Source organism: Eptatretus burgeri, chromosome 1, assembly GCF_056783735.1.
Source record: "Eptatretus burgeri isolate ZD-2024b chromosome 1, Ebu_testis_v1, whole genome shotgun sequence".
Classification (NCBI taxonomy): Eukaryota; Metazoa; Chordata; class Myxini; order Myxiniformes; family Myxinidae; genus Eptatretus; species Eptatretus burgeri.
Genome location: NC_140961.1, coordinates 132,870,295 through 132,887,316, shown reverse-complemented (window position 1 = coordinate 132,887,316; position 17,022 = coordinate 132,870,295). Strand labels below are relative to the sequence as shown.

At 43.0% G+C, this 17,022-nt stretch overlaps 1 long non-coding RNA gene across 1 annotated transcript in view; it reads left to right on the top strand.

Moving 5' to 3' along the window:
• The first annotated feature begins 2,213 nt into the window (after positions 1-2,213).
• LOC147035456 (uncharacterized) overlaps positions 2,214-17,022 on the top strand; it is a 36,567-nt gene continuing 21,758 nt past the window's right edge. The window contains exon 1 of the long non-coding RNA XR_015062518.1: positions 2,214-2,410. This is a non-coding gene — a long non-coding RNA (uncharacterized LOC147035456). The remainder of the gene's footprint in view (positions 2,411-17,022) is intronic.

The window sequence follows — 17,022 nt, the reverse complement described above, 5'->3', positions numbered from 1 at the left end:
ATTGCGGGGGGGGGGGTGGTTAATGGGGAGAGAAAATATCATGATTGTGGATTGGGGTTGATCTAAGATGGTGGTGAAGAACTGTGTTGAAGACCTGGAGGGAAGAATGCGAATGAACAGAATGTGGAAGTTGATTCCACGGGTGGGGAAATAGAGGAACGAAAGAAAGGAGCTGAGCAGTGATCCTGGATTTAGGTGGTTTCACCAGAAGGGGGTTGATGATGGACCGTGTGCACCCTGCACAAACCTGGGGGATACAAAGCACAGAAAGAGCAGAGGGTGCAAGAACAGAAAGGAGGCGGCAGAAGACAGAGAGTCCACCGTACTGTCCGTGACGTGAAAGTGATAGACCCATCGACTTTTAATGGACAACTCTGCTTTCTGAGCCCGTGTTGAACTTTGAAGGTTTTCAATCTGACATTTAGCAGAAACAATGAAACACATTTCTCTTTTCCAATTGTCAGATGAACCACAAAAGTGCAATTGTGAAAAGATCAATCGTGTTAATGGTTTTTCTGAACACACTGTTGTCGAAGCTATACCATGAGTGCTGGGACAGGGATGGGTAAAGAAAGTGATCAACTAAAGGATCCGTTTTTTTTACCAGATTAAAATTAGCACACTGATGGAGGGAACTCATCAAACCAAACAATCATTCCAATAATTAACAAGTCAGAAAAAAACTTTTAAAAAAATTAAAATACATGAAGGGATGGAATCCCCAAAATACAACCAAGCAACGTATGAAGGAATGACAAGGTAACACCACAAGACAACACTACAACCTTTTTAAAGATTGCCATCACAACATATTTTGATATTTTTGTCATTATAGGAGGCAATAGTAACAATGGTATGAAGATGTCTATGTTAGAGGTAGTTGTAGATTTGTTGTGTGGATTGGTGTAACTTTGTATTTTACTTGTTGTGGGATTGAGACGGAAAAATGTCAAAAGATGTCATGATGGCAATCGGTAAAAGGATTGTGGTGTTATATTGTGGTGTCATCCCTACCTTGTCATTCCTTCCCAACTTGTTCGGTGGCTTTTTTGGGATTCCATCCCGACATGTTTTTTTTCTTATTTATAAAATGTTTTTTTCTGACTTGTTCACGATATTTTTCCTAATCTGGATGCCAATGGCATCATCATCTCGTAAATTATTTTGAGGAGCATCTACATGGGGACCTCCCCGACCCCCACGGCAATATATCTCTTACAAGTCTCTTCCTTTGTTCCCTTAATATCCCGCCCAATATTTCTGTCCCTTCTGTCTCCACTCAGACATTTTGCTACCCTGTTGTTGTTCACTTTTGGAGTCATCGATTTTTGTTATTATCTTTTTTTTTTTTGTGCCAACATGGCAGAATTTTTCTATACCCTCTCTCCTTTCTCTGCTCTTTCCCTTCTCTCGCAAGCTCCACTCACTTCCTTTCCTTTTCCTACCGTCCTACGTTCTCTCCTTTCCCTCGATTTACTCCCAACATATACTACACCTACATAATGAAGAGATACCCCAATTACTATCCTCTTCCTTTTTGTTCCTTTTCTCAATGTTGGAATTTCCAATTTCCTCCTTCCCCACTCCTCCCTACTATATGTACGTGTAATAAACACTTTGATGAAACGCTCTTTATGTGATGTAGCATCGCTAAATATGGCTGCCGTGTCGATTACCTCACTCACAATTTACTTCTGCGATGAACCAAAGTCGGTGAAAAGAGGAGAGAATCGTTTTAAATCTGGCAATGTGGAAAACTTTTCATATTTTCCAGTACAACTTGGGGGAGTTGTCCCAGCGAGCATGAAAGAGAAACCTTGCAGAGTTGTGGTATGGGCCGTTATCATCTCGCACTCTATAATCTCACTCTGCATCTCACATTATCAGCTCACACTCACTCTTATGGTTGCTTTGGAAAGTCGTGTCGGGGAAAAGAGGAGAGTTCAGCATTCATGAAACGGATTTATAATCTCAAATCGGCTTCTTCGATCGTAAATTAGATTCAGTACTTTATTATTTCATGGATACCAGCTGACAAAAACAGTATGTGAAGTATAATTGTGTTTTTTTTTTTTTTCCGAAAAGTAATTATGACTTCCCACATTTACATGCACGAAAGAGAACTTCATGGAATTCAGATAAATCATTTCATTTGATATTTTATCTGATTGTCATATGCATGGCCATATTGCAGATGCGCCCATGGAATTTTTACCGTGCATATTTGCATGAACATCACGAAGAGGGCCCGTTACCAGAAAGCTGGTACTCATTTTGCTGACCTCGGAAGGATGACGGGCTGCATCAACCCACCTGGTGCTGATTCAACGACCGACAGGGGGCTCAAACTCTAGACCCTAAGATCTCAAGCCAGCCACCTTAACCATTAAACCAACGCCAGGCTTTACAGGTACATTGATTTGATTTGATGTATTAGAATCTCAGAGCGTTGGTGCTGCCAAAACAGCTTCTTGGTAAGGGTTGTACTAGATGGTTTACCATTGTCTTCTCAGCATTGGTTGTCTGTGCACTATCCTTTTAAATGCTGAGCATCAAGGAAGAAAATAGCATGTACCATTTTCAAAATCTTTGGTATGATCCGGACGGGGTTTGAACCACCGACCTCCCAGTCTCAGAGCAGAAGAATTACATGGCAGTTACAAACATGTGAACTGGTGCTTGGTTTTCTGTTTGCATGTCGAGGTAAGGTATGTATGTGTATGTAAATGTGTATATATATATATATATATATATATATATATATATATATATATATATATATATATATATATATATATATATATATATTTTTTTTTGTATACCTTGGTCGAGGCTCGTATGAGAGCTAACACACAACTCACAGCAAGGAGGCATGAGACAAGAGGGGCGGGAGTGGAAGGGACAAAACAGTGGGGAACAGACACAGGTGAACTGTGGAAGGGAGAGGGATGGGGATGGGACGGGGAACATGGCGAGGGGAAGATGGACATTAAAGGGACTTTCAGGAAGGAAAGCAGGAGAATTGAAGGAAGTGGGCTTGGGTGGATTATCGGGGGTAGAAAAGATCGAGGATTTGGATGGGGGAAGATAAGAGGTGGTGGTGAACAGCTGTTTTGAAAGCCTGAAGGGAAGAATGGGAAAGAATAGAGTGAGGAAGTTTATTCCAAAGGCGGGAAAAAAGAGGAATGAAAGAGTGAAGATGAGCAGTGATTCGTGATTTTGGTAGTTTTACCAGAAGGGGTTGTTGGCGGACCTTGAGCGCCCTGTGGAAATGTGGTTGGGACAAATCGCAGAGAGAGCAGGGGGGGCAAGGCTGGAGAGGAGTCGGTAGAAGACAGAAAGACCACCGACCAACCTGCGGTGATTGAGTGAGAGGCCCAAAGACTCAGCTTCATTGCGGGAGATGCCAATGATCTTAAAAGCCCTGGTTTCGACAGCGTGAAGTCGAGAAAGGTGGGAGGCAGGAGCACCAGCCCAGAGGGGAGAGCAGTACTCCATCAGGCTACGGACAAAAGCTTTGTAAGTGGTCAGGAGCTCAAGAGGGCCGAGGAAGGACTTTGCACGACGGAGGATTCCCAGTCGGCGACTGGCTTTTGAGGCAAGGTTGGAAATGTGACTTTCCCAGGAAAGGTCATGGCAGATAGTGAGACCCAGAGGCTTGAAAGAAAAGGCTTGAAATATATATATATATATATATATATATATATATATATATATATATATATATATATATATATATATATACATACATACATAATTTGAAGTTTTTGTTTGTTTGTCTGCACACGCTAATCTCCTGAACAGTGAAAGATGGGAGGAGACCTGAAACAAAAAATGTCGGAATGGGCCCAGGGAAGGTTATAGGCTAGGTGGCGAGGCCCCTTGGCCGGGGGGGGGGGTGCTTCCCCCTCACCAATCCCTTTAGGCGATGACTGTCGTGGCCCAATAGGGAACTGATACTGGGCTCGTGTCAGACCTATGTACACAAGATTAAATTCATTCAAAAAGATCCCGGCAACGCTGGATGCATTCACCTCGCGTGTTTACAGGGTGAATCAAAAGTAGCGCCCGATTTCTGTTTTTTCGGCTGTCAGATTCTTTCTGGGAAGTCATGTTGTTAATAATTGTCTTGCAGATTATTAATTTTCTTAATTTTTTTATTTTTTATTTTGTTTTGCAGGTTATTGCTGCGAGTTTGAAAAGTTACTGAATTTGCACCAAATTGAGCTTAATGGCACAATTAACAGACACAATTGTGTCTACTGGGCTGTGAATAACCCAAGAGTGACAGTTGAGAAGGAGGTAAATTTGCCTGGAGTGACAGTTTGGGCAGCCATATCTCCATTAGGGATAATTGGACCTTTTTTGAGGGATCTGTCACTGCAGAAATTTACCTGGATATGCTGCAAACCTTCTTTTGGCCCAGAGTACAAGATCAGGACTTATTTTCAGCATGATGGAGCTCCACCTCATTATGGACGTTATGTTCGTCAGTGACTTGATGAAAACTTTCCCAGAAAGTGGATCGGCCGCCACGGTCCGATCGAGTGGCCGGGACGCTCCCCAGACTTCTTTCTTTGGGGGCTCATGCAACAGATTGTTTATCGTGAAAAGCCTCGTCCAATTCAGGAATTGAAGATTCAAATCACTGCAGTTTGAGGAAATTGATATCGAACTCTGCAGATGTGTGTGCCGCTCTGTGCTTGCTCAGCTGCAATTGTGCATCGATCACGAGGGAGGGCACTTTGAAAATTGCAAAAAAACAGCTTGGTACAGTTCCGTAATAATTTTTAGATCCTCGTGGAGGATCTCTAAGTCTTACTCACGTTGTTGTTCTTCATCTTCTTCTTGTGGACTTTTTTGTTTCACAGCCTCCAGTTTTCATCGAAACTTCCTGAAACTTGGCATATATATGTAAAAATACCCTGTGCAGACAGTAACCATCTCCGATTTTGAAAATTCCTCCAAGAAAAAGAAGTTATGACGTCAAAATATCTCTGCTAATAGGAATCGCCAAAAAATTATCTCCGAAACTAGGCAAGCTTTTTGAATTCTGTTTGTGGGAATCGAACAGGACATTAGCAGAGATGAATTACCGCACATATGAAACATCACTATGGCGTCATATCAATTTCTATGACGCCATTCCTATTTTTTGACATTTTTGTTTCACAACCCAGAGTTTTCATCAGATCTTCGTGAAACTTGCCATGTATATGCAGAAAGCCCACGTGCAGGCAGTAACCATCTCCGATTTTGGAAATTCTTCCTAGAAAAAAAGTTGACGTCATAATATCGCCGTGAATGGAAATCGCCTATACCATTATCTCCGAAACTAGGCAAGCTGTTTGAATTTTGTTTGCGGGAATCAAGCCGGGCATTAGCACAGATAATTTATCACAAACCTGATACATCATAATGATGTCATATTCGTTTCTATGACGTCATCATTAAGAGGATGAGGATCTCAGCTCATTGGAGCTTGTTTCTTGAATAAATGGTTAGATAAACATGTCATTCATTTATTTCTACCTTCTTGTACACCATTATACAAATGGCAAACAAACAATCAACTGACAGAAATCGGGCGCTATTTCTGACTCACCCTGTATATACATACTAGCAGTAAAGCCCGGCGTTGCTCGGGATTTCTTGCAAATTTCAAGAATAGCTGCTGAAAGCCACAATAAGCGTAGCTCCACCACTAAACAGTTAAACGCTTACTACCTCATAATTGACGGCCCTAAACCGCGTAAAGACTCTTCAATCCGGACCTGTATGGTACCGTAGAAAACGTAGGGTGAAATGATGTATTGACAGGCGGATAAAAGGGGGGAAGTAACACGCAAAAGATGAGTTAGGTTTTCAGAACGGCGGAATTGTTCTCTTGGTGAACTTGCAACTGAGAGGGCATTCTGATTGTGGACGGCTGTTTGATGGGCACCTGAAATAGCGAAAGATTTGAAGGTGAAATAAATTCTACCGTACTATGATTCTTCTATGGTTAAATGCATACCTGTATGGGACCACCGAGGGCCGTAAATGGAAGGAGCGTTTAGGCGAGTACTTCCGGGCAAAACGGGAGTTGGCTAGAAGTTGCAGTGAGTCCTTTCACACAAGACGAAGTAGCGCTGCACCTTGGAAAGCCGTGGGGGAGTCATTAAAAGGCAGCTACTGAAACAAAAACTCAAATGGCCATTTTTGCCAACGTTAGATGGTAATTGTGGGCTCAAGACATCTCCCTTGTAATGTGAAATAGCGATGTGGTGAAAGTGCACGCAGGAAAAGCTACTTTAGGAAGGTGGTGGAGGCTTGTGTCTGACAGGTTGTTTATAAAGGATAACTATTTTGCACCAGGCAAACCACAGAGACGACGGAGTTATGGTTTGTTACTGTTACTATTAAGCCCGCTCTTCTTTCCCAATCAGCCAACGGAGTTATGCAGAAGGAACAACTTCTTGTGCCGAAAAGACGGCGCTGCCACGACCACAAACAGCCTCAGAAGACGTGAGAGCAGGAGCAGTGAGTGGGTATAGGGGGCGCATGTTAACTAATTATTGCACAGTTGCAGCTCTGTCTCATTATGAACACAGAAAGTCCCCTTAGTGGATGGGCACTGTAGGCCACTACTGGGACTTTTTTTTTTTTTACCAATCGCAGTCATCGTCCCAATTGAGAGCTCTGCCAAACCGGGTTGCAGTAAGGCAGAACGCCCAAAATGATGGTAGCAGCATACCGCGTGGGTATTCGTTTTGAGTAGTTATCGTAAGAGATTTGTGCAACAACCCCACAATTAAACCGCTCATGCCCTCCTCTCTCACGCCTCCCGGAGGTCTGAATTGCGTGGACGCGCTCGACTGATGCGACAACAAAGAGGACCCCGTGCATACGCACATGGTGTTGGAGGTCAATTACAAACGACTTTAGCGATAAGGACCATGCAGTGTCGAACCCGCTTTCTGTGGTTTAGCCGGTGAAAATGCCTCAAGTAGCAGCATTATTTAAAGGGTTCTTTACGTGATCTGCGCGTCCATCGCCAAGGGGAAGTGTTAAGTTGTCTGACAGAGGAAGAACAGTCTGGCTGGACCACACAACAATCCAGATGCAAGACCCTAAGCAACGTTTGTCGCAGGTGAACTATGTTGTATTCGCCTGGCTTGCCAGAAAGGCAGAAACGTTTTAAAGGTAGTGAGGCAACTTTTAACCAATCCACAGAAGGCCGGAAAATGGGAAATAAGGTATCAGACGGCGGGAAGAGAGCAGGATCGAGGACAGGTAGTGGCAAGAAATAGCGGTGCACTACACGACGAGAGGGATTTGTCTGCTGAGGCGAGTCTAAAAAGGCAAATCAAATGAATTAAACAGTAGAAGTAGAACAAATCAGGACTCCCCTACAAAACCTCTTTGTAGACGATGTTTTTCGCTCTTCCACCTGCAGCGAACGCAAAAGCGTCCTCGTTGCTGACGTCGAGACAGTTGGATCACTCGGTTCAACCTGAGGAATTCCGAAGCGATATCCATCTGCACCACAAGGGAATAGGAGCGGATATTGTAGGGCGTCATTGACTATTACCGTCTAACCTTGCGCGTCGCTCTTGTGGAGTCTCAGTAGACCTAGAAAGAGCTGTTCCAGAAGCGTTCCTGGAAAGATGAACCACCTGCTGTTCATCGCCCTCCGAAGCCCTGAAAGCAGCTGTTGCAGCAGTGTTCCTGGAAAGCCGAACCGTCCGTTGTTCATCGCCCTCTGAAGCCCTGATTTCCGCTGCGCGCAGGGCATTCTGTGAAAGTCGGGCGGTAGTTTCCTCGAGCGACTCGTTTGCCCTAGAAATCATTCGAGTCATGGCTAACGCTGTCCGACGCCCAAGAAACCCTCTGATGTGGATTTTTTTAACCCACCTTGTTGTGATCGTTGTCCTCCTGAAGGATTCTAACTGGTCGATTGTGGAATCCTATTTGACTTCAGACAGAGTTTAACGTTTGTCCGATTTGATTATAAAACCCTACAAAAAACCCTATCGACACTGATAAAACTGATGTCCACACAAGTCCTTCCTTGTGAAACAATTTATTTCCTAATTATACACCATACACTTCTCACCCTTGTACAATGAACTTAAAAATCCCCATTTGATTGCAATATTATTTGGTTCTATTTCATTTATTCTTATTTTAGTTAACAGTTAGACCAACCCGATTCAATTCACTTCTACATTACATCAGAGAGTTTTATTCTAACTTGGTACTTGGTCAGTTCCAAGGAGTACGAGCCACTGAGAAACTATACTTCCTCACGTGCTCGTACTCCAAACTTTTAGATTTCAAAGCATTTTATACTTCCATGAGAGAAAGGTTGGGGAATATTCACCCAGACTGTAGACGTGTCCTTTAGACGAAAAGCCACTTCGTACATTTTCTAAGCAAAGGTTCATTTATCAGCTCGATCACTCTGCTCCAGAACAACACATTTCTTATCATTTAGGGCAAAAGTCTTTTGGCCAGAAATGACAGCCAAATCAATTTGCAGCATAGAAGTTACATTTCTGAAACTCCATTTGTTGCAATTTAAAATACATTAATATAAATTTTTCCCCCACACTCCCCCGTTTTTTTTTTTAAGGAAAATTTGAATAATTTTTCTTACACATGATTACCATGTCCCATTCCTGAAGGATAAAAGATTTCCATTATTCAAGTTCAATCAACAATGGCAGCGTGTGCTCATATCAGAAAATGAGTGTGTTTCCATTTAATTTATGGCCTGTTCATCAGCATGTGTCACACCTTGGAAACATGCTACCCGAAGTCAGAAGATAAACAGGTCAGGGTGTGGATAGAGCGGCACCCAACGGGAAACACAATCAAAGCACTCCTTGAGCTGAGGAGAAGGTAGATGTGGGCAAGTACAAGTTTGGGCCGGACACTGGGTTGAAGGAGCGCAGTGTGGAATTGCAGGCCTGTCGTACATTGAAGCAACCACAGCAAGTTCACGATGTATTTGCAGAGCGGCAATCGAGAGTGTGGCTTCTTCGACATTCCTCCATGCAGGCACCACACAACGCCGACGTTAAGACTTTGCTCAACCTTCTCCTCAGTGGGTTTTTTCTTTCTTTTCCCACATTGCTCCATCTTATCTACTCAGGAAGGGACATAATCATGTGTTGAATGCTCAATCACCCAAATCTGGCTTCTCCCATCGTCCAATCTTTGTATGGAAACTTCATTTAGATGAAATCGTACATTGCTTCAAAGACTGCTTTCAACACTCCGAAACAAACAAAGCATCAATAAACGTCATGGGCACATGTAGTTCTACAAGACTAACAAAGATTGTTATAGAAGCATTTAACTTGCATTATATGTCATATCAATATTTTAATCCCTTTCCTTGTTATTTCCCAAAACAACATGCTAAAATATACAGAAATCCCAGTTGTACGTCTACTCAAAACATCCATCTCATTTGCTATTTCCATCGACATTTTAAATCTCTGACATTTCTCCATCTGTCCACTTCTCTCTCACCAAAACAGCAAACATGCTGCCATTTTTCCAACTCACATACACAAACCATCTATCACTTCCTCCGACCTTCTCAATTACGAATCCATTTTCCTTTATCAAAACAAATAAATCATTTTAAACAGTTGTACAAAAATTGTCAAATCACTTGTCAAATCTGTTATCAGGCGAATATCATTTAAATTGCAGCTCAAACACTCTGTCTAAACATGCAGCTTCACCCTCCACAATCTTTATCCCAGTCTTAGAAAAGCATCTTAAACTTCAGACTAATAAACATCCAAACTCTCTTAAACAACTTTTGGTCAAAACAATAAAATATTTCCTTTTAAAATCCATAAATGAAAAATTAAATCTTCAGCATCTATCCAATTAAATCATGAATTTACCTTGACTGAATCGATCAAAGGGTTACACTGGGTTGTTTGCCATTGCCTTCCCAGCACAAGTTCAGGTAACCTCAACATTCGCAGACGAATAAAACAATATTTCAACGTCCATCCGAGGAAATCATCTATTATCTGTGAATTGCCCCACGTGCTAAACATCATCAAATCATTCCAAATCACGTTTCTACATTTAAATCACATACAGTATATCCACATTCACAATTGTTATTTCACAATTTATTCAAAATCCCGATGGTTGTAAAATAAAACTTCAACACTGTTTCCTAAATGGACTTCACTTTAAACATATTCAGTCCAGAGGGTGCGCCACAAACACCAAGGAACGAGGAACAGGAAGTTCTCTCCACATCCAGTGGGAAGAAAAAGGAAAAAAAACTCTGACAGGCAAAACCCACAGTTTAGCATTACTCTGTCATGGCTTCAACACATACACTAGACAGCATTGCATCTCATAGACTCGCGTGTGATCACGTGACAAATACCAATCACATTTCTATCTCATCCTCTTGAATCTGCATATGAATCGAATTTCACACTTAAAGCAAAGGCTCGAACAAAGACTCAGTGTAAAGATAGGCCACCCCCCACAGATCGAGTGGAGGGGGTCTCACACAGTGTAGTTTGCGACCTTCGCGTGGAAATACAACGCCAAGAATGTATAACATGCCATTTCAAACAGACCCACAGCTCAACTCAGCACGAGTTAAAATATCGTCAAAATCCCAACAGAACACGTTTCATTGCAGTGAATATTGGAATCGCACAAGTTTCATTTTTTTTTTTACTCTCAGGAACAAATCACCCACCATGCTCCCAGCTGGTTAATCATCTCTTGTACTCTACAAAACGTTTCGTGCAAATCATTGCATTTACAAATCCGTAAAACGTCCACACAATATAATATAACAACCTCACTGCCAACAAACTTCCAGTGAGTTCAATGAACAAAAAGTAACTCTTAAAACTCTTACAAACAGGTAACTTACAATGTTTATCTATTTTAACCCTATCTCGGCGTCTCAGCCATGTCCTCGGCGTCTCTCTCACAGCCGGTCCGTATCAATGCAAACATGTGGCATGTCGCTTCATCATGCCTATTTAATTACGCATCTGGCTCCTCAACGAGCCTCTTCTTGTCATCTGACTCTTCTTCTCCAGCACTTTTCTAAAACAACTACAGTACTTACTGTTTACTTTAAAACGGACTCTCTCCGCCAGATACTCTTCTTTCTCTCAATAAAATTATCTGACAATGAACTTTCCTTTGTTCGAAATGCGTTACCTGCTGAGAGCGCTCTCCCTTACCTTCGCTCAAGCACTTGTCATTCCTCCAGGCACTGCCTCCGGCAGATGAAGTACCTCCGGTCACGAGCACCGCACCAACGTCGGTTCGAATCCCAGTCTCGGCACCAACTGATGTGGATTTTTTTAAACCCACCTTGTTGTGATCGTTGTCCTCCTGAAGGATTCTAACTGGTCGATTGTGGAATCCTATTTGACTTCAGACAGAGTTTAACGTTTGTCCGATTTGATTATAAAACCCTACAAAAAACCCTATCGACACTGATAAAACTGATGTCCACACAAGTCCTTAGTTGTGAAACAATTTATTTCCTAATTATACACCATACACTTCTCATCTTTGTACAATGAACTTAAGAATCCCCATTTGATTGCAATATTATTTGGTTCTATTTCATTTATTCTTATTTTAGTTAACAGTTAGACCAACCCGATTCAATTCACTTCTACATTACATCAGAGAGTTTTATTCTAACTTGGTACTTGGTCAGTTCCAAGGAGTACGAGCCACTGAGAAACTATACTTCCTCACGTGCTCGTACTCCAAACTTTTAGATTTCAAAGCATTTTATACTTCCATGAGAGAAAGGTTGGGGGATATTCACCCAGACTGTAGACGTGTCCTTTAGACGAAAAGCCACTTCGTACATTTTCTAAGCAAAGGTTCATTTATCAGCTCCGTCACTCTGCCCCAGAACAACACATTTCTTATCATTTAGGGCAAAAGTCTTTTGGCCAGAAATGAGAGCCAAATCAATTTGCAGCATAGAAGTTACATTACTGAAACTCCATTTGTTGCAATTTAAAATACATTAATATAAATTTTTCCCCCACACCTCTTTTTAGGCGGCATTATCGAAAAAGGTAAACCGAGATTGAAAAGAACTACGGTTTTTGGAACAAAAAAAATTGTAGGGTAGAGTACGACTTCGACGGGTAAATTTGTAAGTTGGGGTTTATATCGAAAAAAACAATATGTAAAAAAGGGGGAGTGGTTAAACGCAAAAGTAATAACTCACGGATAGGAAGTGTAATGTTAGTGTAACCGAACGGCGTTTGAAAATCAGCCGAGCTCAGGATTGTTCCTCCGAACATTTAAGAAACGATGTCAGAACGGGAAACAGCAGAAGCACAATCACAGGACAAAAAGATAATTGGTAGTCTACAGCACTAAACATGCGACCGGACAATAGCGGAACAGGAGAAAATGTTACACATTTTTCCTCGGCATAGCCCGACCAATTACAAATGAGTTGCATCCCAAACCACACGTGAGTGGTTGGTGCAAAAGTAAAGCGAAGGGCAATGACCTTGAGCAACCAATAGGACATGTGCAATGAGGTCATGCACAAAAAGCTTGCACGCGTGCACGGTGTGAACTGCATGCACTGGATCGATTTCCTCATCTTAACGTTAATTAGCATTAATTAACTGCATGCACAGGATCGATTTCGTCATCTTAACGTTAATTAACACCTTAACTTTCTCGCATGCACCACAAGCACAATACACAAATGCAGTGTATGCAGCAGAAAAGGTAGGGAGGGCGAGCAATAAAAAAGAAATTGCGTTTAAGCTTATTTGGGGAGTCGAGTGGGAAGAGCAAGAATGAAATTAATGATCGATTTGGTCTGCAATCAGGGATTTTTCGGCAGTGGCGTAGCGGAGGTAAACGGCACCCGGGGCAAAGTGGAAATTTGCATCCCCCGTAGGCCTTAAACTTGAGTGGATTTGAATGGAAAATCCCACAAGGGATATCAATTTATCGATTTTTTTCGAATATCGGAAGTGTTATGGAAAAAATTTATAGCCCATGACCTAGGTTGGATCAAAAGCCATAATCGTACCGAATTTTAATGGAATCAGTTGGAGTTTGTGCTAATGCATAACGACCATACCCACACACATCCTCAGTTTTATATATATATATATATATATATATATATATATATATATATATATATATATATATAAATATATATATATATATATATATATATATATATATATATATATATATATATATATATATATATATATTGTTGCGAATTCGCGCCCGCCGGCGTGCGAGCGGCCACGTAACTCGAATCGCGGCACGTCGCCCACCGGACGGACAATTCCGTCGTGACCCTCTCGGACTCACGCCGGGAACTAGTCACGGGTGGGCCTTTCGGCCTCACCACGATCGTGCCAATCGGCCCCCCGCGTGGGATAGGGTTGTTCGCCAAATTCGACCTACCTAAGTACCCACACGGAAGGTAGACCGGGCGATCGCACCTCGCCGCAGGTCGACTTCGGAAAACGGGCCACTTTAAGCGACCCGTTCCGTACTATCGGGATAACCGAGCGGTGTTATCGTCAACCTCGACGGTTCCGATTAATTATTGGGCGTATTTAGCCCACGACCAACCCTTTACGTGAAATAAGATGGAGATTCAATTAAAGAAAAGACGAAGCGAAACGGGAAAAACAGTTCAACATAATTCACATTTATTCCGCGGCACACGGATAGCACACATATACAATTACAACAATTATGCACCAAAAGCAAATGTAAAAGAAACACAACAATTATGCACCAAAAGAAACACAATGCAGATCTACTACCAACTACGCGAGCACACGGCAACACTTACACAGTTTTACTTCACAGACGGCGCCGACAACACATATACTCAAAATCAAAAGAAAAAGGGGCCACCCTCTACGACCAGGGGGCAGACGTGGTCTATGGGCGCGAGACCGGGCAAAGCCTACCCGTCTTGTGATGAGCCGCAAAATGGCGGCGGCGCCCCGACTCCATGCTCCTCCGCGGGCCTCGCTGGCACTGCCTGGAATGGGGTGGGAACGGGCCCCCTTTTCACACTATCTCAGCGCGGGGGGGAAACAGGGGGGGGGTTGTTGATGCTCTGGGGAAAGAGGATAGCTGGCTTGCTTGGGTCCCGCGACGAGCGACTCCACTGCGCCCATGACCGCGTTCCCGGCTTCTCCTCTCTGCAGCTCCCCGACAGACTCCGGACCCCGACAGACCGACTCTCCTCCAGACCCGTCTTGACTGCTGCTGCCACACTTTGCCGCCGCCACAACTCGCCCGAGCCCGAAACAAAAACTCTCTACTGACAATTCGCCCCGCGCTCGGCGCTTTATAGTGCGACAGGAGAACATGTATGCAGATTTTCGGATCAGGATGGGCTCAGGGGCGGAGCCACGCTCGCCCATTGGATGGAGGAAAAGTGGGTGTGATTCATTCCTGATCCTCGAATTTGCATATAGCGATTCTACTCCGACGCGCCTGGAGGCGGGGCCAAATCGCCCCGCGCTTAATAATTGGACGGATCGGAAGTGGGCGTGAATCATTCCTGATCCGACTTCCCCTCGGAAAGGCCGCTCTTTGTACCCGCGGCTCAGCGCGCGCCCCGCACGAGGCCAAGACAGCCTGACGCTCGGCGTTCACAAGCGGCGCGGGAATGGCCGCAGAAGGAGGAGAGGTGAAGGTGGTGGAGGGTTTATTGTGGCGGTGATGGCCATGGCGACGCTTGGAATGGCGGTGATGCGATGGTTGCGAGAGCGAGTTGTTAAGGTAAAGGCCGTGGCTGTTGGCGTTGTTGTTGTTGTGAAGCGGCGTTGTGGTTGGTGGTTGTTGTGTGATGGCGGTTGAGACTTGGTTGGTTCAAAATAAAGATAGAACAGAAAAACGACTATCTTAAAGGGTCGCAGCCCGAATGAATGACATTTATTCCCTCTAAACAACGGGTTTGGGGCTAACTACACATGTACTTACAGAGATATCTCACCTACGGGACCTGAATGGTGGTTTGCGAATTTCCTCAACCACAACAATATATATATATATATATATATATATATATATATATATGGAGCCTGGTGTTGGCGCAGTGGTTAGGGCAGCGGCTTGGGATCCAAAAGGTCCTGAGTTCAAGCCCCGTTGGGCCACTGAATTAATACACCAGGGGGTTGACTCAGCCTGTCATCCTTCCGAGGTCAGCGAAATGAGTACCAGTATACTGGGCCGGTGTATACCCCGGTTAAAATAGGTGTACCATATCCCTGCATCGTAAGAGGCGACCAGGGTTGCGTCAGGAAGGGCATCCAGCGTAAAAATGTGCCAAATCACTATGCGGATCATACGGATGATCCGCTGTGGCAACCCCGAACGGGAGCAGCCGAAAGAAGAAAAAGAAGAAGAAGATATATATATATATATATATATATATATATATATATATATATATATATATATATATATATATATATATACATATATATATCTCGACTCCTCCCTTGCTCTTCTTGCTGAAGAAGTTGTATAAATCAACCGAGAAAGGCTACCAAGGTAAGCTCTTTGCTCTTTCCAACCCTTCTCAGAGTTCCTCCACAGCTATAAAGACATTCTCAAATCGTACACACCTGAGAATCCAAATGCTACGCACCCCCTCAGCTGCCAGACCAGTTTTCTTCATTTGTTGGTGAATCATTAGCGACAGCGCAGACAGAAAATCCTACCAATGAGACTCCCAAGCATGTACCACGTCAAAAATGTTGAAAGTCGTCAATATTTATATGATAAAAAAAAGACTCGCTCACATCTCTCACCTGTGATTGGAGCGAATAACCAATGAGGTCTCCCCTAATAAATTAAACCCAAGTGGCTAGGATTATACATATAAATCGACTCCTCTCATGCTCTTCTCGCCAAAGAAGCTGCATAAACCAACAAATAAAGGTAACCTATGTAAGCCCTTTGCTATTTCAAACCCTTCCCAGAATTCCTCCACAGCTGTAAAGACATTCAATTATAGTGCACACATGAGAATCCCAATGCTACACACCCCTTCAGCTGCCAGACCGGTTTTATCACTTACTGGCGAATCATCAGTGACAAAGCAGACAGAAATGCATACTAACGAGGCTCCCAAGCATGTATCACATGCAAATGGTAAAAGCAGTCAATATATAAATGATAAAGACCCACTTACATCTTTCACCTGTGAATGGAGGGAATAACCAATTAGCTCTCACCAAATCAATCACCCTCGGTGGCTCGGATTTCCAAAAATCAACCTCTATGCTCTTCCAGTCAAAGAAAGCTGCATAAAGCAACAGTAAAGCTACACAACGACTTTCTGAATTTTTAAACGACCTTCTGAACCGGGCTGTGATAATATCCCACAGCCACTTCCCTCCAATTATGGATGAGAGCCATGATTCAGTCTTAATACATGTACAGTCTGGAGAGCTTTGGTTCTGCCAAAGCCGTTTCTTGGTCTGGGCAGTTTGTCCTTCTCCCAGTAATAGTTATGGCAGGAATTTTGAATTTGTTCTGGGTGCTGTCTGTACTTCACCTACTTTTCACGAAGGGCACCGTGGGATCTTTAACATCCAGCAACTAATGCCGGTGAAAGGCACGTCCATCAGAGGTATAACGCAATCGTTGATTAATCACCCTGTCTGTGAAACACAGGAATGACAGTTGATAGCTGGGTCAGGATTGAAACCCAGGCTAGATAGCTGAGACAAGTGTGTGTACCTCTTGGCCATTTTGCTAGCCATATAGTGTGTGTGTGTGTGTGTGTGTGTGTGTGTGTGTGTGTGTGTGTATGTATATGTATATATGTATGTATATATATATATATATATATATATATATATATATATATATATATATATATATATATATATATATATATATATATATATATATAGTTACGGCCATCGGTACCGAGTGTTAGAAGGTATTCTGAGGGGGTTAATCCTCGTTTCTCCTCGGAAG